This window comes from Capra hircus, chromosome 24 (genome assembly GCF_001704415.2).
Source record: "Capra hircus breed San Clemente chromosome 24, ASM170441v1, whole genome shotgun sequence".
Classification (NCBI taxonomy): Eukaryota; Metazoa; Chordata; class Mammalia; order Artiodactyla; family Bovidae; genus Capra; species Capra hircus.
In genome coordinates this window covers 50,314,752-50,338,713 of record NC_030831.1, presented here as the reverse complement: position 1 = coordinate 50,338,713, position 23,962 = coordinate 50,314,752, and the positions used below count along the sequence as shown (strand labels likewise).

Here is a 23,962-nt window from a genome sequence, read left to right as displayed (position 1 = left end):
ATGTGGGGCTCACCCGTTCTAAGGTTGCCCTTGAAGTTCATTTTAACTTAATTTTCCTTGAAACACAGCATCTCCATAGGGGAGGCATAAGACTGATTGCCTGGTTCCACTCTAAAAGCACACACAGCAGACACTCAAGAAATCAGCTAATACACCCACTGGAAATGACTTTGAGTGTCTGAAGTACTGAGCAGAGGCAGAGGGTGATGCAAGGACAGGTGATGTAAAGGTCACGTCCCCTGCGGTCTCATCACTTCCCAGGGGGACTGCCATGACAGTCCCCCATGCCTCCTGCAGGCGCTTGCTCCCTGCAGCCCGTTTTTCAACTTGCAGCTTAAGCTGATGGTGTTACTCACCTACCTAAAACCCCTCAATGACCGTCCTGGCTTTTGGATCAGCCCAGACTCTTCCATGTGGAAAACAAGCACCCCCGGGATCCAGCCCCTGCCTGTCTGTCCAGACTAAGCTCTCTGCTCCTCATCAATCACCCTAAACCACGTGGGGCTCCCCATACCAGGCGTGCTCATCTTCCCGCTCATCTTTGCTCACGCTGCCCCTGGAACTCTGCCCCACATTCTTCACCTGGCAGTCCCCTAGTCATCCCCCAGGATCCCACCCCAGAATTACCTACTCCTGGAAGCCAACCCTGAGCCACACTCCTCCTGCTCACGTGTGCCCCAACGGAGCCCGGGCACTCCCTCCACTAAGCGGTCAGTATTGTGCTTGTCCTTTACTGCCGCGTCACGTACCCCCCAAGACAAGCTGCTCAGTGAGGAACCACATCTTCCTCTTCCTTGTAGCAACAAGACTTGAACAACACCTAGCATGTAGACATAATTTTTAAAAATCAATTAACCTATCAATCTTATAGTTGGAGGTCATTTCAATTGATCCTGTGACCATTACGTAAATTTGCAGCAATCAAGTAACGTCCTTTTGCTAAATCACACAGGTGCCATCTGGGTCCTTCCTCCTATGTCACACATGCAAGTTCTTGGCCCCATGCCTGCCCGACCGAATCAGAAAATCTGGGAGCTGCCCCAGTGATCTGTAGTTTAACACGACTCCAGGGGATTCTGATCCACTCGAGTTTCAGCATCAGTGCCCTAGAGCCTTCAAAGACCAACAGGAGGGAGGGTTCAGATTTTGCCCTGTGAGCAGCTGCAGTGAACTCCCTGCCTGGCAGTCTCCCCCTTTCCAGGGTGGTGGAGCCTCTCCACGGCTGAAAGCAGCTGCATTTACCGGGGCCAGATGCGGAAATACTTCCCCTCCCAGTACCCCTTGGACTAATCAAGAATCACCTAGGGAACAAAGGAAACCAGGCAACTCTGTGCTCTGGGCTCCAGAGAGCTCTCCCCAGCCCTGGGCGGGGTGGGCTGGGAGGGCCCTCGCAGATGCTGGCTGCCCGGGACAGAGTTCACCTCAGGCTGAATCCAGGGCTGGAGCACTGAGATCTGACAGAAGCCAGTTTCTGGTTGTTTTTCTTTAAAACACAACGTGGGACACATCAGGAGTGTGACAGGCAGATCACCCCGCCCATCACAAGCAGATATAATGGAGTAGAGCAATTAGGAAGATCTTGGCTGTCAGTTTCAGCTGGAAGTTTCACTGGCGGCCACAACAAAGGCTATGGTTGTGAGCTGAATTGATGAGGTTTCTGACACCCCACTCTCCCCCCAAATCACTGCATCATATATTCAGGCCTGCAGAAAGGCCTGAGGAGCAAGGAATGTACAATTTTTCAGCACTGACTTTTCTTACAAATTCTTCTATCTCGTTTTCATTTCAGAGTGAACCATTTTTCTTGAGAACCTACTATGCACAAGGTAGCCAGGTCTCGCTCACTAACCCAGTAGATTGCAGCCTTGACTGCATATTAGAATCACATGGCTGGAAGAAGGGGGTTGAAAAGATTCTGATGACTAGACAAGACCCCAGACCAATTAAACCAGAGTGTCTGGAGTTAGACCCAGGCGTCAGCAATTTGGTGAACCATGATTTTAAATAATATGGATGTTTGGACTCCACCTCAGACCACGTAAATCAGAATCTCAAGAGCTGGAGCCTGGGCATGTATGTATAAGGGCTAACAAAGTGCTAGTCACTCAGCTGTGTTCAACTGTTTGCAACCCCAATGGCTGTAGCCCACCATGCTCCTCTGTCCCTGGGATTCTCCAGGCAGGAATACAGGAGTGGGTAGCCATTCCCATCTCCAGGGGGTCCTCCTGGCCCAGGGATCAAACCCGGGTCTTCTACTTTGTAGGCAGATTCTTTACCATCTGAGCCACCACAGAAGCCCTGTATGTATATTATGCATGTGGGTATATGACCATGCATACACATGCTTATACACACATGCATTTGTATACACGTGTGCATATGCTTATGGTTATATACACGTGCATACACATACACATACATATGTACAGACATACATATATAGTCCAGGTGATTCTAATATAGTCAGTCAAGGCTGAAAACCACTCCACAGACCACTAATTTCCAAATTTGACTCCACTTTTAGAATTCTCTTTTCAACTGTTCCAAACCTTAGGCCACATCCCAAACCAGCTGGATCACAAGCTCGATCGGGGGTGGTAGACTGGACACAGACCTCAGTGATTTTTGAGGGTCCTTAGATGATTCCCACATGCAGACAAGTTTGGAGAGCACAGACTCCAATCTCCAGAAAAGCTGGGCTGGTCTTCTGCGATTTTTACCGTAACTCTCCTACAGCACCTACCGTAAATATTTGTTGAACTGAAATGAATTTTTAAAGATGTCTGTTCCCCTGATGTCTTTTACAATGAGACCTTCTGGAGCTGGTGCCTTTGAGGACTGTATGAATCCAATAGGAGGTGGCATGAAAAAGAACGTACGTCATAAAAAGGCATTTTGTCTCATTAGTGAATCCGACGCCCAGGGCTCCCCCGGTCTTCACACTTTTGATACTGTCGCCCTATTTGGAATTTATCCTCCTGTTTCTCCTCTGCATAGCTTCAGACCAAAAAAAAAGTCTTTCCAGCTCCCTTCTCAGTATATTTGAAAACTGGGAATCACTTTCGAGCACTCAGGTACCCAGGGGTGAATTTAGGAACTGGAGGACTCGTCACTCCTTATTTAAGAGGTGAACAGGTGGCTTACTCACCAAGCCAGAAATGGCTCGCATTTTAAAAAGTCAACAAGACAGAAAACACTATTAATTCCTCATTCACAACTTTGATGCTATGCACCTAGATTTGCCCACAAGCGAGGGTGATTCGACTCTATTGTAAATGCTCAAGGTGGGATTACTTACCATCTAAAAGATTCCTACTCCCAATCCTTTTGTGGAAATGCTGGCATGTATATACCAAGTTTGCTTGAACAGGAAGTAAACTGCTAAATCATTCACTAAAACATGGAAAAATCAGCTCAAAACCTCATCTTCTTTTTGCGGTTGCCACTTCATGGTCACTGCTTCAAGTGTGACCTCTCTTTTGCTGGCACTGACCATTCATCTAAATGCCTGATGGCGAGAAGAATAAGTGTCTGTAATGATTGCTGCAGCAGGAGCCAGGCTGGGCTGAAAGAGAACCGTCCTCTGATACCAAGTCACCTCTCACTCCTGTGTGATCTTGAGCCACTTATTTGATCTTCAGGTTCCTCATTTCTAAAACAAAATAAATACTCATAAAGATGGTTTTCTTCCAGCTCAAACATTATGTGGCTTGAATTCTCTTGTGGACAATGATGTAAGTCTTGTGGAAATGGCTTTTACTATTTTGTTTTCCTAAAAATGGATTATTATGTAGGAGAAAGTACCTGGAGTATCCAATTCCATAAAACAAAGATTAAGAACTAATATATGCATCAAATGGACCAGACACAGAAAAGCTAGAGAAAGAAGACAGGCAGCCTAGGGTGATAAAAATTAATGAGGAAAACAATTACACATCTAACCATGATATAAAACAGGATGAAATAGATGCTATGGCATGAAACCGGAGAGGAGAGGGCTTGGAATGTTTTTTAATGTCCAAAATAAATGGCCAAGTTCTTTCTACAAGGGTTAAAGGCACGCTGAACTTGACTTCTAGTTCTGAACTTCATGGGTAGTGAACATGTCACCTCTGATAAGTCACCTGTCTTTCTTAAGCTTCAGTCTTTTCACCTGTAAAATGGGAATCATATAACACCAGTCCAACACACTGGACAGTGCCATTGTGAAGCTCAAAGGAAACACACGCATGAGAGGGACTGAAAATAGGCTACATAAGATAAGTTACACAAGACCATGGAGGGTGACATAACTGAGTCGACATAGACTCATAAAAGCTAGAATTTCCACTGAGAAAGGAATCCAGAGGTTAAATTCAGAGCTGCAGGATCTCACATACAGTGGCTTATTTTCTGTTTTGTACTTTCTTAATTTTCCCCCATATTTACTTATTAAATAAAAATATAGGTTCATGGTAAAAATTAAATAGTATGGAAAACTATAAAATTTAAAAATCCCTTCTCTCACCTCTACTTCTGCTTCACTGACTACGCTCAAGCTTTTGACTGCGTGGATCACAACAAACTATGGAAAATTCTTCAAGAGATGGGAATACCAACCACCTTACCTGCCTCCTGTGAAATCTGTATGCAGGTCAAGAAGCAACAGTTAGAACTGGACATGGAACAACGGATTGATTCTAAATTGGGAAAGGAGTATGTTAAGGCTGTATATTGTCACCTTGCTTATTTAACTTATTTGCAGAGTATATCATGTGAAATGCCAGGCTGGATGAAGCTCAAGCCAGAATCAAGATTGCAGGGAGAAATATCAATAACCTCAGATATGTAGATGACACCACCTTTAAGGCAGAAAGTGAAGAGGAACTAAAGAGCCTCTTGATGAAGGTGAGAGAGGAGAGTGAAAAAGCTGGCTTAAAGCTCAACATGTAAGATTATGGCATCCAGTCCCATCACTTCATGGGAAATAGATGTGGAAACAATGGAAACAGTGACAGACTTTATTTCCTTGGGCTCCAAAATCACTGCAGATGGTGATTACAGCCATGAAATTAAAAGATGCTTACTCCTTGGAAGAAAAGCTAAGACAAATCTAGACAGCATATTAAAAAGTAGAGACATTACTTGGCCAACAAAGGTCTGTCTAGTTGAAGCTATGGTTTTTCCAGTAGTCATGTATGGATGTGAGAGTTGGACATAAAGAACGCTGAGCACCTAAGAATTGATGCTCTTGAACTGTGGTGTTGGAGAAGACTCTTGAGAGTCCCTTGGACTGCAAGGAGATCCAACCAGTCCATCATAAAGGAGATCAGTCCTGGGTGTTCACTGGAAGGACTGATGCTGAAGCTGAAGTTTCAGTGCTTTGGCCATGTGATGCAAAGAGCTGACTCACTGGAAAAGACCCTGATGCTGGGAAAGATTGAAGGCAGGTGGAGAAGGGGACGATAGAGGATGAGATGGTTGGATGGCATCACCTACTCAACGGACGTAAGTTTGAGCAAGCTCTGGGAGATGGTGAAGGACAGGGAAGCCTGGCATGCTGCAGTCCACGGGGTCGCAAAGAGTCGGACGTGACTGATCAACTGAACACCACCACCTGTGTAACCAGTTACTTCTTCCTTTGCCACTACTCACAATGTCTCATGTGTCCTTCCAGAAGCAAAGCTTATGATTACCCCATAGTCAAAACTATGTACGTACATATTCCTGATTCTACTCCCAGTATCTGTAACTATCCACCTCCTTTTCTAGGTATCCATTACTGGACAGGAAAGATCTTATTTCAAACAATCTCAGGTTAAGACAATATAGTTTTAGATTACTGAAATCTGACATAGCTTTGAGTGGTGATAATTAAATAATAATGCTCTTATTTCTTACCAATAGGAAAGGTGGAACAGAAGACGAGAAGGTTATTTAATATATTGTGGCGGTTTAGTTGCTAAATCCTCAACTAAGGAGTGCAGAGCAAAACAGTATTGTTTGTTGGTGAAATAAAATTCAGCTGCTAAAGGACCTATACATAGATCTTTGGTTCCAGGGATCTGTTTCCGAATAAATCAGAGAGAGAAGTCAAAGGATTTTTTTTTACCTTCTCTTATTCTTTAAATTCATTTCAGGTTCAAAGACTTCTCATAACAAGGGGGTTTTCAGGATTAACAAATTCAGCGAATGACTCCTGAAGAATGAATGCATGCACAGAAATTTAGAAATAAGACAGCGAGCTTATAACTAAAATAATAAACTATGAGCATTTTCCTGCTGGACTCCTACTCCTTATTGCCCTTCATCTAGAGACCTAACAAAATTAGTTAAGGATCTAAGCCTTTTATTTGTCTTTAATTTCCATTCAGCTCAAGAAAACCGTAAAGTATAGGAAAATTTTTACAGTTATTTAGGCCACGACATGCCCAGAACTATTTACTAGACAAATTCCCACAGTGCAGAAAAAGAAAATTCTCTCTCTCTCTTTACTCTGTACACCCTAAAGTTCTCCCTGTCCATTTGATGGGCCGTATTTCACTGGCTTTATTACACAGCAGATGTGTGGGTTGTTAGAGTAATTGGTCAAGACATTTTTCATTTTCGCTCCTTCTTTCCCGAAGGCTCAAAACAGTCAGTGTGGTTATTCTATTGTTAACATACCTCTCATCTTTTCTAAGTGGTTTACTGCAATCATCTTCCTTATTCTCTTCTTACCAATAAAATCACTGCAGATTTCTGAATTTCTCTGTCCCTTTTATTTCTGTTGAAAGAGCTATCACATTTTACTGTTCTGAGTCTTCTAAAAGTTCTATTTGGTAAAAAGTTTGGTAAAAGGTACTATGGCTACCGGGGCTTCCCAGGTGGCGCTAGTGGTAAAGAACCCATCTGCCAATGCTGGAGACATAAGAGATGAGGGTTCGATCCCTGGGTCAGGAAGAAGCCCTGGAGGTGGGTAGGGCAACCCACTCCAGTGTTCTTGCCTGGAGAATCCCACAGACAGAGGAGACTACAGTCCATAGGGTCGCAAAGAATTGGACACAACTGAAGCGACGTAGCTCTCATGCACGCTATCACAGACACATTCTGAAGGCAGTGTGCAGCTCTCTATGACAAGTACAGAAATTTGCTCAGCTGACTCTGTCTGAACTTCCTGTGGTTCTCACACATGTTATTGAAATCACAGCATATTATCTCTTATTAGCAGACAAAACGGTCTCAAAATGGCTGGGAAAAACCTCAGCTTCAAATAAATGGAAAATCTGATGTTAGAGATATAGAATATGGCCTTGATGCCAAAATAATTATACCTATTTAGAAAAATCAGCCTAAGAGTCTAAGTTACTAGTAAATAAAGGAAGCTGGCTTGTACCTAAAATGAATCATGCCGGAGGAATTAATTCATTTCCTTTCAGGCTGAAGAGTTTTCAGACGTCTTGGTTCGTAAGTTCTTATGGTTGGTGGGGTTTTCTAGCAGTTCTGCCTCCAAAAATAATCATGGGGGGGGCACATTTTCTGGGAGAACAGAAAATTTGCTTCTTCAAAATTAATTAAGTCATTTATCATTTCTTCCAAAGGGATCAGTTACAATCTAGAATTACTTAGGAGTGGAATGACAGACTTGTTGCTTAAGGACAGTTATTCTTTTAATTATCTTTTAAAAAATATTTGTGTATTTACCAGTTTATCTGTTTGGCTGCTCTGGGTCTTAGTTGCAGCATGCAAACTCTTAGTTGCAACATGTGGAATCTAGTTCCCTGACCAGGGATCGAACCCAAGCCTCCTGCATTGGGAGTGCAGAGTCTGAGCCACTGGACCACTAGGGAAGTCCCTAAGGACAGTTATTAAAAGCTAATTGGAGGGTTTCCATCTCTAGCAATATGCATAGTTATATGCAATATGTTACAAAGTTATACGTAATCTTTCCTATGTGTGAAATATTGTAAAAGTAAATGAAAATCCAAATAAGCTGAATAAATCATCATGGAATACACAAAAGGTAAGAAGAGATGGTCTCCAAACAGGTGATGGGGATACCCTCCCCTCCCCACAAACAAGCCTTTCTAGAAAGACAGATCCCTGATAACATACCTTTCATCATTACACCCAGTGGCTACACTCCTGACCTGCAGTCCCCTGGGCAGAAGCAATTTTCTGAGAGGACAGTTCTAAGGTTTTCAGGGGGGAAAAAAAAAAAAGATCCCCAAATAAACACAAGAGCCCTCTCCCTTCAAAAAAGCCAGTGGAGGCTCTGGTTTGGTGGGAGGGAGGGCTTCCTGCCATTCTGTGCTCCTTCACCCAATCTTTCCAAACTCAGTACAGAGTTTGAAACTCATGGTAAATTTCTCTGGCTTCATGAAAGCTGCTGGGAAAACCTCTATAAGAGTTGGACTGAGGCAGGGGGAAAATACAATTGGCAGCTGATTTTGAGAAAACATAGGTAACCATATGCCTTTGAGAAGCCAGAAGGGAACACAGAGCTTCTTTTGAAAAATAAGATTTAAGAAGAGTCCTCTGGAAAGGCCACCCTGAGCCTTGTGGACACAACAGGTCAGTTTCCGCAAGGAATAGCCTCGGCCAGGGGTGAGAAATTCCGCTCTCCAAATGGAAATGCCTGGGCCCATGCTGAAGGGAAGAAACCTCACCTAGCTCAAATATGGTCTAGTTTTTTGTTTTACTTCCTAACAGTTGCTGGAACACAAAGCATCTTGCTCCCTCATCGGGGTCCTTGGTCCTAAACCCCATCTCTCTGCAGGACAGTATGAACGAGAAGGAAGAAGCCGGATGGAAACTGACGGCTGATGGGGATCCAGAAGCAACTCCTAGAACCGCTTTCTCGGCCAAGTCACCCACCTTATTAAGAAAAGCCTATGGAATTCGTCTCTTTTATATAAGGAAATAGATCTATATTTAGCTATATCCAGTTTGTGGAAATGTATTCACCCCAACCCCCACTTTCCAGTTACAACCCGGATGACATACTAGGAGTGGAGGGAGGAAGCTCCCTAACCATGAGCTAGCAAAGAGCAGCTGGTATTCTAAGCTCTTCTGTCAGTCTCTGAGACAGATAAGATTCACTACTGCCTCCTCCGGACAGTGATAAACTGCATAATTAGAACCAGCCTTCCCACTGACCACAACAAAGAAACCCAGATGAAATGCCTTAATTATTCCTAGAAGTTTCCCAGGTGGTGCTGCGGTTAAAGAATCCACCTGCCAATGCAGGGAGTGTCAGAGACTGGGATTTGATCCCTGGGTCAGGAAGATCCCCTGGAGGAGGACACAGCAGCCCACTGCAGCATCCTTGCCTGGAGAATCCCATGGACAGGGGAGCCTGGCGGGCTACAGTCCAGAGGGTTGCAGAGGGTCGGACACAACTGAGCATCTGAGCACACAGCACACAAAAGTATCAAAGAGCTTTCAAGAGAGAGGGGGATTCAGGCTTCAGATCTGGAATATGAGCCTGAGATGTGGCCCTAGGTCTTAGAAGCCACTCTTAGCGAGTTGGGGAGAATCTGTCAAGCAGGAAGAGAGAGCTGCAAAGCTGAGCATCACCTTCACAGCCTCACAGGGTCAGGGACCCAGAGCATCCGCAAGGTTAAAGCCTGACAAGCCACTTCACGCCTGTGGTTGGGACCTCAATGACTAAGCCCTACAAGTAAGACAAAACAAAAAGTAAATTTTCAGTCATCTGGATGGCCTAGAAAATCTCAAGTGCCCGAATGATCTGGGATTGCTGGTACCCGGAAAGCCGGCAGAGGTTGTTTAAAAGTCTCTCTAGAACCCTTGTCACATTTATCATCATTCAAAGCCTCAGATTATTCCACTTCATCAACCTTCAGTCCTGCTAATTATATGATGCTCTATTTTTTTTACGTATGAGCCAATGAAAAAGGGGAAAATGCTTACCAACCATAAACGTACATCTTGATCAACTGTAAATTACATCTGAATTTCAGAGACTAGAATGTGAAAAAATGTACTTAATTGATTGAAGTACATCAATTGTACTTAATTGATTGAAATATGATATTTATACAAATATTTTTGTATATTTTTGTATTATTTATACAAATTTTTCTTTTCAAAACCACATCTAATACACATTCAAAGGTAACAAGGCACACGAGGAGATACAATGACATAAATACGAACCAACATGAGAATTAGGACAAACACCAAACAGAAGAGACAGACATATCCCAGATGGAAAAATTACCAGACACAGAATGTAAGACAACGATACAGTACATAACTATGCTCATGGTGATAGAAATTGGGCTTAAAAATTTCAGAACAAGGAACCAGGACTATATAAAGTAACATTAAAGATCTGAAAAAGAGCTAAAAATTCTAGAACTGAAATTCAGTAACTGAAATTAAGAATGCAACAGATGGATTTAACTGCAGATTAGACCCAGCTGAAGAGACACGGTGAGACTTAGAAGATAGGTCAGAAGAACTACCAGATGTAGCTAGGAGATATAAAAAGGATGGAGAAGCAGAAGAGAGGCTAAGAGACATAAAAGTTAAGAAGATGTTTAAAGTAGCAAATTTACCTTACACCACAAAGTTCTCCCAGTAATCGGCAGTGGAGTTCAGAAAAAGTTGCTAGTTTTCCTAAGCCCAGCTTTCTCAAAGACTAACGGAGGCAGGTCACTGCGGGGAAGACTCAGAGGCTGGAAACAGCGGTTGAAAGTTGTAATGCTGTGGATTTCCCTGGTGGCCCAGTGCTTTAGAATCCACCGCCAATGGAGGGGACACACGTTCGATCCCTGGTCCAGGAAGATTCCATATGCCATGCGGCAACTAAGCCCGTGTGCCACAACTATTGAGCCCGTACGCCCTAGAGCCTGTGCTCCTCCACAAGAGAAGCAACAAGAAGTCCATGCACTACAACTAGAGAAAGTCGACACACAGACCCAGCACAGCCAAAAATAAATAGATTCAATATTGTGATTTACAAGGAACATGTATCTGCCTGTTCAGATGAACAAAATATGTTTTCCATATATATGGTCTTCATATCAATGGTTCCTGGCTCACAGCTCCCCAAACCCTTGGAATTTCCTGAGCCATATATGCAATGGGAATATCTTTTGTTACAATATTGTCCTTTGTCCTCAGATCCTGACATTGCTTCAGAGCCACAGAGGTGAAATGGGTATCTCTGTATTCATAATAAACCCCATTCCAGCACACCTAGGTTTATATTCATGATGCGATTTTGGAAAGTACCTAGGGATGGGGGCTGGTCGTCAAGAAAACCAACCGTGGAAAAAGAGATGGAACTTTCAGTTCCACTCCCTGATTTCCAGGTTGGGGCAAGGAGCTGGAGATTGAATCAACCACCAGTGGCTGGTGATTTGACCAATAATGCCTTTGTAATGCAGCCTCCATAAAAATCCAAAAGGTTTGGAGAGCTTCCAAGTTGGAGAACAAGAATGCTTCACATGCCACCATGCTGGGCCCCAAACTCCACGAGGACAGAACCTCCCATGTTAAGGTCCTCACCCTGGCTAGCTCTTCATCTGTCTATTGATTTGCATACTTTAATAATCTTCGTAATAAACCAGTAATCTAGAGAGTAAATGGCTTTTCCTATCTTTGCGACCACTCTAGCAAATTAATTGAACTCAAGGAGGGAGTCATGAGAACCTCTGATTTAACTTCCCTGGTGGCTCAGACAGTTAAGAGTCTGCCTGCAAAGTGGGAGACCCAGGTTCAACCCCTGGGTTGGGAAGATTCCCCTGGAGAAAGAAATGGCAACCTACTCCAGTATTCTTGCCTGGAGAATTCCATGGACAGAGGAGCCTGGTAGGCCACAGTCTGTGGGGTCACAAAGAGTCGGACACAACTAAGCGGCTAACATTTTTCACTTTTGTCAGAGACACAGGTGACAACCAGGCCTAAGACTGGAGCTGGAGGGCAGTCTTGTGGGGCTGAGCTCATAACGCATCAGATCTGATGCTATCTCGGGTAGAGGGTTAGAATCAAGTTGAACCGCAGGACACCCAGCTGGTGTCACAGAGGATTTATCAGATGGTGTGGCAGAAACCCCATGTGTGCTGGAATTGGTGATCAGAACCCTTTAAAAGGTGTATGGGACCATGGTTATTTCACCTCTCTGTGCATCACTCTCCTCGTATCTAAATGGATACAGTAAAACAGAACCCACTTCACAAAGCAAGGATTGAGAATTCAGTACCTGAGAAGCACTGAATAAGTGCTCACTGCCTGCTGGCTGGACGATGGAGCTCCCTGTCCACCCGAGCTTGCTTCAGGAATGGAACAGGCAGCTCCATCACTGTGACAAAAAGAGTTCAGCCTGAAATACAGCCCGTGAAGTAATGCAACTGTGGAACATGAGGGTTAGATGGAACCCTTCATAATATCCATGCAATCAGAGGTTTATTGTTTTCCTCTTTTAAAATAGGTTTTCTACAAGCAGATCAATTTTTTTGGTAAAGCACTAAACCCAGATAGAAAAGTAGACAATTAACAAAAAATACAAATAGGTAACAATTCTTACAGAGAAATGTTTAGCCATGTTGGTAACCAAAATGCAAATGAAAGCAACATATTTTTTACCTTAAATAAATAGTTGAAAAAATAAAAGACCCTATGTTGTCAATGATGTGGTAAAATCACTTCCAGTTCTGGAAAGCAAGGTATTAACATGATGCTTTCCCCTGGCTGACTAATTTCACTATCTGGAAATATTTACTAAGAAAACACTCCTAATTGTAGAAAAGTATAAGTGCAAAGCTACTCACTGTCATGACACAGTGATCAGAATTGGGAGAAAATAATGCCCACTAATAACAAAATATTGTAGTAAGTTAACAGGGTTCCAAAGCACTGAATTACATAGTCATTAAAAATATGTTTACAAAGCATTTGTAATAACATGGAAATTGCTTATTACAATACTAGCTGAGAAAAAGCAAGATAAAAAATTAAAATTATATGCATGGGCTTCCCAGGTGGCGCTAGTGGTAAAGAACTCGCCTGCCAATGTAAGAGACTTAAGAGATGCAGGTTGGATCCCTGGGTCTGGAAGATTCCCTGAAGGAAGTGACAACCCATTCCAGTATTCCTGCTTAAAGAATCCCATGGACAGAGGAGCCTGGCGGGCTACAGTTCATTGAGTCGGACATGACTAAAGCAACTTAGCACAACACAACACAGTGTCATCTCAATTGTGTTTAATAATGAGCTGAGGAAAAAACACTAGAAATAAACATAGCACAATATGACCAGATCAGTCTATCACAGGTAGAAGGGTCATCTTCATTCACCTTGCTACTTTCCATAATGAATCCGTATTCCTTTCCCCAATAGGGAAATAAATGTTTCATTCTATTTACTGTAAAGACAATATAAAACAACATTAAAGAAAGTTAAAATTTTTTTTCAAAAATTTTATTGAGGTGTAATTGACATGTAACATTGTATTAGTTTCAGACGTAAAACAATGATCCAAAATTTGTATATATACCAGGAATGTTCACCACAATAAGTCATCACCATGCAAAGCCGCTTACTCCTTGGAAGAAAGGTTATGACCAACCTAGATAGCGTATTCAAAAGCAGAGACATTACTTTGCCAACTAAGGTCCGTCTAGTCAAGGCTATGGTTTTTCCTGTGTTCATGTATGGATGTGAGAGTTGGACTTGAAGAAGGCTGAACGCTGAAGAATTGATGCTTTTGAACTGTGGTGTTGGAGAAGACTCTTGAAAGTCCCTTGGACTGCAAGGAGATCCAACCAGTCCATTCTGAAGGAGATCAACCCTGGGATTTCTTTGGAAGGAATCATGCTAAAGTTGCAACTCCAGTACTTTGGCCACCTCATGCAAAGAGTTGACTCATTGGAAAAGACTCTGATGCTGGGAGGGATTGGGGGCAGGAGGAGAAGGGGACGACAGAGGATGAAATGGCTGGATGGCATCACGGACTCGATGGACATGAGTCTGAGTGAACTCCAGGAGTTGGTGATGGACAGGGAGGCCTGGTGTGCTGCGATTCATGGGGTCGCAAAGAGTCGGACATGACTGAGCAACTGAACTGAACTGATGCAAAGCTACAGTTTTTTTCTTGTGATGAGAACGTTAAAGATCTACTCTATTCAGTTCAGTTTAGTCGCTCAGTCGTGTCTGATTCTTTGCGACCCCATGAATTGCAGCACACCAGGCCTCCCTGTCCATCACCAACTCCCGGAGTTCACCCAGACTCTGTCCATCAAGTCGGTGATGTCATCCAGCCATCTCATCCTCTGTTGTCCCCTTCTCCTCCTGCCCCCAATCCCTCCCAGCATCAGAGTCTTTTCCAATGAGTCAACTCTTTTCATGTGGTGGCCAAAGTAGTGGAGTTTCAGCTTTAGCATCAGCCCTTCCAATGAACACCCAGGACTGATCTCCTTTATGATGGACTGGTTGGATCTCCTTGCAGTCCAAGGGACTCTCAAGAGTCTTCTCCAACACCACAGTTCAAAAGCATCAGTTCTTCAGCGCTCAGCTTTCTTCACAGTCCAACTCTCACATCCATACATGACCACTGGAAAAACCATAGCCTTGACTAGACAGACCTTCGTTGGCAAACCAATATCTCTACTTTTCAATATGTTATCTAGGTTTGTCATAACTTTCCTTCCAAGGAGTAAGCACCTTTTTATTTCATGGCTACAGTCACCATCTGCAGTGATTTTACAGCCCCCCAAAATAAAATCTGACACTGTTTCCACTGTTTCCCCATCTATTTGCCATTAAGTGATGGGATCAGATGCCATGATCTAAGTTTTCTGAATGTTGAGCTTTAAGCCAACTTTTTCACTCTCCTCTTTCACCTTCATCAAGAGGCTTTTTAGTTCCTCTTCACTTTCTGCCATAAGGGTGGTGTTATATGCATATGTGAGGTTATTGATATTTCTCCCGCAATCTTGATTCCAGCTTGTGCTTCTTCCAGCCCAGCGTTTCTCATGATATACTCTGTATATAAGTTAAATAAGCAGGGTGACAATATACAGCCTTGACAAACTCCTTTTCCTATTTGGTACTCTATTAGCAACTTTCAAACATATGATACAGCATTGTTAACTATAATCACTGTGCTGTACATAGAAGTTTTATGAAACAATCTTGTTCCACTAATCCAACTGTTTCAGTTTTTATTCAGCGAGACCTGTACGTGCACACACCTTTGGGACAGATGTAATCAGTCTGAATCAGTGATTAGTTCTATCAGGACTAGGCGACATGGAAATGAGACAAGTTATCAAGCTCTTTTCCTTTCTTGCTCTTTCTCCACCAACATTCACCTGGAAAGATGGAAAGCCTGAAATATAGAGGGGTTTTGTTTGTTTTATTAAGTTTTTAAGTACTCGAGTTATTTCCCCAGTGGTACTGAGTGTCCAAGAGAATGGGACAAACTCCTGACTCCTTGCCCAGCCATGGCCCTGACTTCTGCATGACCTTGGCAAACCAACTAACGTCTCTCAGCCTCAGTTTCCCCATTTACACAGTGGGGCAAGGAGAGCTGATCACTGACCCCCAAGATCCCTTGCAGGTCTACGTTCTTCAATAATGTGTAAATTTGACCCCCATCTCCAAACTGATCTTGATTCTTGAAAAGTTTTATAAAACTTGAATCACTTCAAACAGAAATAGAAAACTTACTAATTTTTCAAAGAATCCCTCCTACATCAAATATTCTAATAAGAGTCTTTAGTTTTGTTAAATGTAGACAATGGCAATATTGGCAGATCAGTTTCATGCACAGCCAGGCAGATTTAGATACAAATCATAGCACTTTCTCTTCCTCCTTGAAAATAGGTCAGTTTAGATTAAGGAAAAACACTGTACGTGAATGAAAAGCCTGAAATATAGAGGGGTTTTATTTGTTTGTTTTATTAAGTATTTAAGGACTCAAGTTATTTTCCCACCTTGCCCCCAGAAGGTATTTCCTATCTGGCCTGTTTCAATGACAGGAAAAGTCTCACTTCACACTGGGGTGGTCCAAAATAGAAGTCTGAATCCAAACCTTACTGTAAACTTTTCAAATACAATTATAGTGACCCCAAAAAGAGTTTCAGTCACTTTCGGAAGCAATAACTTGGGCAGCAGACCAATCTCACTTACAAGGTCTATTAAGTTACTTTCATTTACTGGACAGAACTCAAGAATCCTGCTTCTAAACTTGAACTAGCCATGCCCCTTCTTCCATCCTACAAGATGCAGTTGCTGCTAACGCTGTGGAAGTTCTACTTTTGAAGGCAGATAGGAACAGAAGTGAGAGTTGGACCGTGAAGAAGGCTGAGCGCCGAAGAATTGATGCTTTTGAACTGTGGTGCTGGAGAAGACTCTTGAGAGTCCCTTGGACTGCAAGGAGATCCAACCAATCCGTTCTAAAGGAGATCAGTCCTGGGATTTCTTTGGAAGGAATGATGCTAAAGCTGAAACTCCAGTACTTTGGCCACCTCATGCAAAGAGTTGACTCATTGGAAAAGGCTCTGATGCTGGGAGGGATTGGGGGCAGGAGGAGAAGGGGACGACCGAGGATGAGATGGCTGGATGGCATCACCGACTCAATGGACGTGAGTTTGAGTGAACTCCGGGAGTTGGTGATGGACAGGGAGGCCTGGTGTGCTGCAATTTATGGGGTCACAAAGAATCGGACACGACTGAGCGACTGGACTGACTGAGGAACAGAAGCACTGGCTACCCTGTGCTCAACCATCCTGTTTTGATCCCTATGCTCTCCTGAAGTCAAGTCTTTGAGAAGCTTCTCTCAGTTCCTGAGAGTCACGGGTAGCAGCAAGCCTCTACGTTCCTGTTTGTGCAGCCACTGCCGTCAACGATGCCCAGAGCCAGCTTCACCTGAAGCAAATGAAACTGAAAACTCAGAGCCCCATCCAGGGCCAGTGAAGGGCCCCAGCACACACTCACGTGGTCATTGTCTTTCGTAAACAGGACTGCTCAGCTTACACAAGCATCCTATCCCACCAGACTGGATCCTCGCCCACTGCTCCCCACCTCCACTACCACCCACCAGCCACTGTCCGAGCAGTGGGCTGGGATGACCCTGTGGGCAATTGTAGTTCCCAACAGTGGTTCTACTACCTGAATTTCTGCTATATAAATCAAACACATGCTAGGGGAAGAAGCTGAGAGGTGTTTTGTGGGGTTTTTGGGGGGGGTGGGGGAAGGATGGTTGTTGTTGCTTTGTCCCAAAAGATTGACTGATGACCAGATTAGGATATGTGACCTGCAAAGGATGTTTATTCTGACTTAGGAAAGTATTCACATGGAAAATGCCACAATGTATATTACACACTTGTGGGCCTCCCAGGTGGCTCTAATGGCTAAAGATCCGGCCTGCTGATGCAGGAGATTTAAGAGACCCAAGTTCGATCCCTGCATCAGGAAGATCCCATGGAGGAGGGCATGGCAACAAACCCTAGTATTCTTGTCTGGAGAATCCCCCGGGCAGAGGAGCCTGGTGGGCTACAGTCCATAGGGTCACAAAGAGTCAGACATGACTGAAGTAACTCTGCACACACACACCTTATATTTACCAAGTCTCCTATCTTGAAAACCAAGTTACAAAAAAGGAGACCTCTTCCAAAAAGTGGGAATGGTTATATAAGCACTGTACAGAGTAACCAGTACCCCTCAGAACAGCTGTTCACAACAGGGGGTGATTCTGCTCCCCAGGGGACATCTGATAATGACTGGGGACTTTTCATTGTCACAACTTGGGGAGGGGATGTGGGGTGCTACTGGCATCTAGTGGGTAGAGGCCAGGGCTGCTGCTAAACATTCTACAATGCACAGGACAGGCCCCATAGCGAATGTTCCAGCTCACGACACCAAGAGTGCTCAGGCTGAGAATCCCAGCCTTAGAATAAGGGCACATGTAGGGAAGGAAGAAAGAATCCTGTCTGGAAAAGGATTAACCTGTAAAGAACAGAGCGAGTGAAGGCCGGGATAGCACATGCAGGACTGCTCTCTGACCTCAGCCACCACGCCAGCCACCAAGCAACGAAGGCTCCAGACTTTTGCGGATCGTGGGCCCACAGGGACCTTTGCCAAGACTGGCTACCTGAGGAGGTGTTAGCAGCATCATTTCAGAAGCACCAGGAAAGGCACTTCGCCTCCCCAATTACCTCCAACAGCCACTTGTCTATGCCTGAAATCTCATGGTGGATAAAGCCTTTTGTTCTATAATGAGGTTTACAGTGCAAGGACCCCTGGAAGACAGAACAGTGACCTACACTCCAAATCAAGAGAAAGGCTCTGAGGAGCTGAAAGTGGTAGAGAGGGAGAAAGGTCAGGCCCTGAGGAAGTAGGGAAAGGTGGAAGGAATGGACAATCCAGGGTTCTGGAATAAAAGTCAACTACCCTGCAGACTACGCCCGAGCCTCCAGGGAGGGAAGGATGTAGAGAAAAGACCAAGTCACATTCTTGGCTTTGAAGATTACAATCAAGTTCGGCTCAGGTGAAAAAAACCCTAGGAATGTTGGAAAGAATGGTAGGGATGAAATGCTCCCTGCAGCTGGAACAGGAGACAAGGGTCCTCACCAGCCACCAGCCATGGGAATTAAAGTGAACGCCAGGCCAGGCTGGGTGAAGCCCCCACCTGACACCGCGCAAAAAACTGGGCACAGAGCCAAATGATCAGGCAGCACTTCAAACCTCTTCCAGATGAAGAGCTATCAGATTTCTAAAGTGCTCAAAAGATGGTTGGTTTCCATCACCCTTAGGCTGACATCCTTTCCCTCAATTTAGAAGGGAGGTCTTTGTTCATCTTCTTTGCCTATCTAAATCACTCTCTGTCTTTCAAGGCCAGTTTATATTTTTCCCTGTAATTCCTGATTTTGACTTTTTTTTTCAATTAGAGGATAATTGCTTTACAGTGTTGCGTTGGTTTCTGCCATACAGCAGTATGAATCAGTCGTAAGTATACACATGTCCCCTCCCTCGCGCCCCTCCCTCCCCACCCCAGCCGATGCCTCTAGGTGGTCACAGGGCGCCTGTCGAGCTCCCAGTGCTCCGCAGCGACTTCCACTGTCTGTTCACATATGACAGAGTGTATGTTTCAGTGCCGCTCTCTCAGTCCACCCCACCCTCTCCTTCCCCCGCTCCCAGGTCCACAAGTCTGTGCTCTGCGGCAATGTCTCTACTCCTGCCCTGAAAATAGACTGATTTTGACCTTTTTTCCCCTCCCTCCTCTTATAAGTACAGGGCCTCCAAGTCATTCATCTAGTGCTTACTATATTTCCTAGGTATCTTTCATAATGGGGCTACTTCCAGAAAAGATCTGAAGGGGGCTTTCAAGTTCATAACAAAAAATTAATAACTTGTAGTTTTAAAAAAAAAAAAATTTTTTTCCCCCAAGGGCGATTGGAAATGATTTGGGAAGAAAAAGATCAACCTACCAAAAAGCTAGGGAAAAGCAGTTACCAGAAACTGCTGGAGGCCAAGTTAAAAAGACTTAGGTCACCTGATGTGAAGAACTCACTCAGGGGAAAAGACCTTGATGCTGGGAAAGATTGAAGGCAGGAGAAGGGGATGACAGAGGATGAGAGAGCTGGATGGCATTACCAACTCAATGGACATGAGTTTGAGAAAGCCCCAGAAGTTGGCGATGGACAGGGAAGCCTGGCGAGCTGCAGTCCATGGGGCCACAGAGTCAGACACGACTGAGCGGCTGAACTGAGCTGAAGTTAAAAAGACAACCATACTAGACAAGAGAATTTCTCACTGTCTCATAAAAGGAAAGGCACAATTCCATGAGCATAGAATTTTGTTTTTGACATTAAATTCTAGGAAGACTTTGCTCCTAGCTTTTCAAGTATGCTGCCCAAACGGCCCGTTTATGTGTTTATCACAAGAACTCCTACTAGACTACATCATACCTACTAGTCTACATTTTCCTGATAACAGCCTATATACAACAACTCTATGCCAAGAGGCTGAAGATCCATGGTTTTCTTCCCAATCTTGATATTCCAGTGTGTCTCAAGGCCCCTTCAGAGTAACAGACTCATCTAATCTCTTAGTAGGTAGGGCCCTCAGACCATTTGATTCTGCCTCTACATCCCCAGCCACCAGAAAGATAGAATTTTAAAGCCACTCTCAACAGGGTCACGGTTTGGAGCCAGCGGCTGGGGGGTCTATCTTGGCCCTCTCTTCATGCCCCACCCCACAAGCTTCCTGGCTTGATTGTCTTTTGTCTTTCTGTCCCCACCATAGACTTTCCCCCCTCTAAGTGTCAATGCTTTGCCTCATTAACCTTTGATTCCCTGCAATAACTACCACCGTGCTTTGCACCAAGGGAACCACCTCCTCCCTCCTTCTTTCTAAAGTGAGGAAACTGAATTGGAAAGAGGTCCTTTTCATTATTCTGCCCTGCCCCCGTCTGATAAACCCCTCAAGCTGGAGTGTACAGACCAGCTCTTCCTACAACACATAGCAAGCAGTCCGGGAAAGTTAAAGGCAGGTTACCAAAAGAATTGAAGGGTTCGAAGACATATTTTGGCTTCCTTGCCTCCACGTGTCCCCCGCCCCCACACTGGGCAGCCCTTCAGAAACAAACAAAAACGACCTTGTACGCGTAGTAGCTCAGTAAATATCTATTAAGATACGGTCAGAGCATCGGTAACGTGAATACAGCAAGTACTCAATAAACTCCGCTAAACTGAAAAGTTCGTAACACACCTGCTTTGCACACAGTAGGCGCTCCATTAAGTATCTCTTAGGATAATCGTAGGGCTGCTGCCTTGCACACAGTAGGCCCCTATAAAAGGCTATTAAACTGAATAGAAGCAGACGCTCGCTCCTCAGAGAACCCGGGCAGAGGTGACATTAATCAAGTCCCAGACACAGATCCGTGGATGGCGATGCGCGTTTCGAGGAAGCGTTTCCGAGAGTGCGGGAGCGGCGCGTGACGCCGCGCGGCCGCGGCGGACATCCCATTCTTAGGCAGGCGGCCGACCCACTGCCTGCTCCCGAGCATTGATCAGTGATCGGGATCTCTTTCCCACTCGGGGGCGGGAGACAGCTGCTGCCTCCTATTGTCACTTTGGGCTTGCACCTGGAGCTTCCTCCAAGGTCCCCCTCCCGGGGGTATCGGCGCACCCCGGCTTCTCCCCGGATTCCGGAGAGTTCCCGGCAGAACAAAAGCAAAAAAAAAAAAAAAAAAAAAAGGCAGCCGGGATTCCTTTTCTGACAGAGGGCCAGCCCGGGAAGAGGCTGGGGGAGCCGCCGGGGACCACGCTGTGATGTCAAACCTCCTTCTCCGCCTGCGGTCGCCCGCCCTCCCGCCGCAGATACGCGTTTGGGGTTCCCCCAGCCGGGAACGCGGCGGGGCTTCCTCCTTCCCAGACGTCCGGAGCCCCCGCCCTGGGGCCGCGAAGGGGCAGAGTGGGCGCTTCGGTGGGGTGGGGCGTAGGGGGCGCTATATTAACCATGAACAAGACAGGGAGAAGGCTGGAAAGCAGGGTGAGAGGGGACTGGGGCAGACCCCATAACCGAGATCCAAATCTGAACTTGCAGTGCGAACCGCCCCTGGGCGCTCCAGAACGCGCCGAGCAGTCCTTGGAGATGAGGGTCCCCTCGCGGCAACCGGTCCCCACGACCTCCTTCCCTACACCCCCCGCCCCTCCGCCCCGGGGGAGCCCAGCGTCCACTTTCACGTCCAAACCGCCGATCCAGGGTCTACACTCGCGCGCTCAGTCGGCGGAGCAAGGGGTCACAGAGGGCGGCCGCGCCGATCCCACGGGAGACGTCCCACCGCTCGGAAACTCGCGAGTGTGAAATCGGCTAGGGTTTTTGTTCAGGAATTTTTTTTAAGGTGTAATGAGGACTGCAGAGAGAGCCGAGAAGTCTCATTTCTTCCTCTCTCTGCGGCTCCTCGGGAGCCCGTGGAACTCCGAGAGGAGCAGGCAGCCGGGAGAAGAAAGAAGGCGCAGGGGGGAGCCACTTACCCAAGGCAGAGCCCGAGAGCGCGGCGGCCCGGGAGCGAGCGGCGTCTTTGTCTGCGGCCGCGGCGCCGGCGCGCTCTGCCCAGCCGGTCCCAGCCCCGGCGCGCGGCGAGCTCCCGCGGGCGCCCGGACAGCGCGGCGCGCGGCTCCGGCTCCGGCTGCCTCTCTGGCCCCGGCCCGGGTCCTCGCCGCCCCGCGCTCTCAGCCGCGGCTCCGCCCCGAGCCGGGCCCCGCCCCCGACCCGCCGGGCCCCCACCTGCTGCGGCGGCGGGCGCGCGGGGGAGACCGGCCTTGGGCGGCAGGGGGCGGCTGCCTCCCCCGCGCGCCCGGCTCCCTCCTCCCGCAAGCCCCGGGGCCGCTCTGCCGCGCTGTTCCGGGGCGGAGCGCGCGCAGTGTAGACCGGCCTTCTCCGACCCAGCCCTCTCGGAGGCAACCTCACCTGGAGGGCCGGGGACCCGCGTTCTCTGAGTCGAACCCAGCTCCCCGGGGTAGCCTGCCCTTCCTGCCTGGGAGCACGCTCCCCAGAATCCTCCATCACCTTTGGAGCTTGTCCTCACTCCTCCCCGGGGAAGGGGACCCCCTTGAGCTCTGCCCGCGAGGGATGGGGCGGCGGGAAGCGGAGTGCTTCTGCGCTCGGCCGAAACCCTGGCCTCTCTACCGCGTCCGCCCTGCTCTGATGCAGCGGCCGGAGGCGGGGGCGCCCGGGAGGAGAAGGGGCCAGCCCGGACTGGGTGGCGCGGGAGAGGGGACCCCGCCGAAGGTTGAGGGGGCACCGATCGCACGTGCACCAGTCCAGAGCCTGGCACCGGGGCTATGAATCTGTGCTCCTTTGCACGGCCGGGATAAAACTAACAGAAGGGAAGCAACACTTAAGAAGCCAGAGAAAAGGAAAGCAGAAGCCACTAGACCCATAAACTAGTAATAATTAGCGTTTAGGTGGTGCCTTCGGGCAAATCCAAAGTGGTCCACACTGATTAGGGGCGTCGCTTAATGCGTGCGCCGCAGTGGGATGATCGAGAAGCCGCTTTTCTAGGTAGAGAAAAATACGATAACCTAAATATTGTATAATGAGGTCACTAGTGGCTTTAGCTGCCCTTGAGTCCTCTCTGCTCCCAACTTCCAAAGCAATCAGTGCGGGAACCTCACTTCGACATTCTGGAGGGTCTGCCATGTACTCTGGTTCTGCTTCCCGCCCCCCTCAGCCTCCAGGGCCTCGTACAATTCCAGGTGTGTGATAGGCGCTGGATAACTGTTGAAAGAATTACTGTGTGAATCATGTAACTGTGCTAATTGTAACATGGGCAAAAACAAAAAAATTTAAATTATGAGATTATATTAGAAAAATGCATTAACTGGTTAGAATAGTGATGTCCATGTGAAGGATAATAAATGGTAGCTGTAATTACTGTACAGATACAATTGCTATTAATTATATGTGTATAGTGAGTGAACTCCGGGAGTTGGTGATGGACAGGGAGGCCTGGCGTGCTGCGATTCATGGGGTCGCAAAGAGAGGGACACGACTAAGCGACTGAACTGAACTGGACTGATAGGTTTGTGTGTGTGCTTAGTTGTGTCCAGCTGTTTAGGACCCTGTGGACTGTAGTCCACCAGGCTCCTCTGTCCATGGAATTTTCCAGGCAAGAATACTGGAGTGGGTTGTCATTTCCTTCTCCAGAGGATCTTCCTGACCCAGGAAACGAACCTGTGTCTCCTGCGTTAACAGGCAGATTCTTTACCACTGCTGCCACCAATAGGTTTAGGAATAGATTCTAGAGACAGCAGTGATCTGATCCTCATTAACCTAAAAGAATACACTGGGATAAGGAGAGAGTGTGAGAGAAGCAGATATGTGTACATCAGTGGTGAGACATTCCAGTGTATTTTCCCCAAAGAAAACATTTTAACATTTTGCTTCTTTAATTTTCATTACAAGTAAGTGTTATCAATTCAGTGGGTAGGCATAAATCTGAAATGCTCTGTGCTGATTTATTCCT

At 46.2% G+C, this 23,962-nt stretch overlaps 1 protein-coding gene across 1 annotated transcript in view; it reads right to left on the bottom strand.

Annotated features, from left to right (window-relative positions):
- The window catches only part of MAPK4 (mitogen-activated protein kinase 4), a 173,643-nt gene extending 151,560 nt beyond the window's left edge, over nucleotides 1-22,083 (bottom strand). The window contains exon 1 of the mRNA XM_018039722.1: nucleotides 21,969-22,083. The gene's annotated coding sequence lies outside the window, so the exon portion shown is untranslated. The remainder of the gene's footprint in view (nucleotides 1-21,968) is intronic.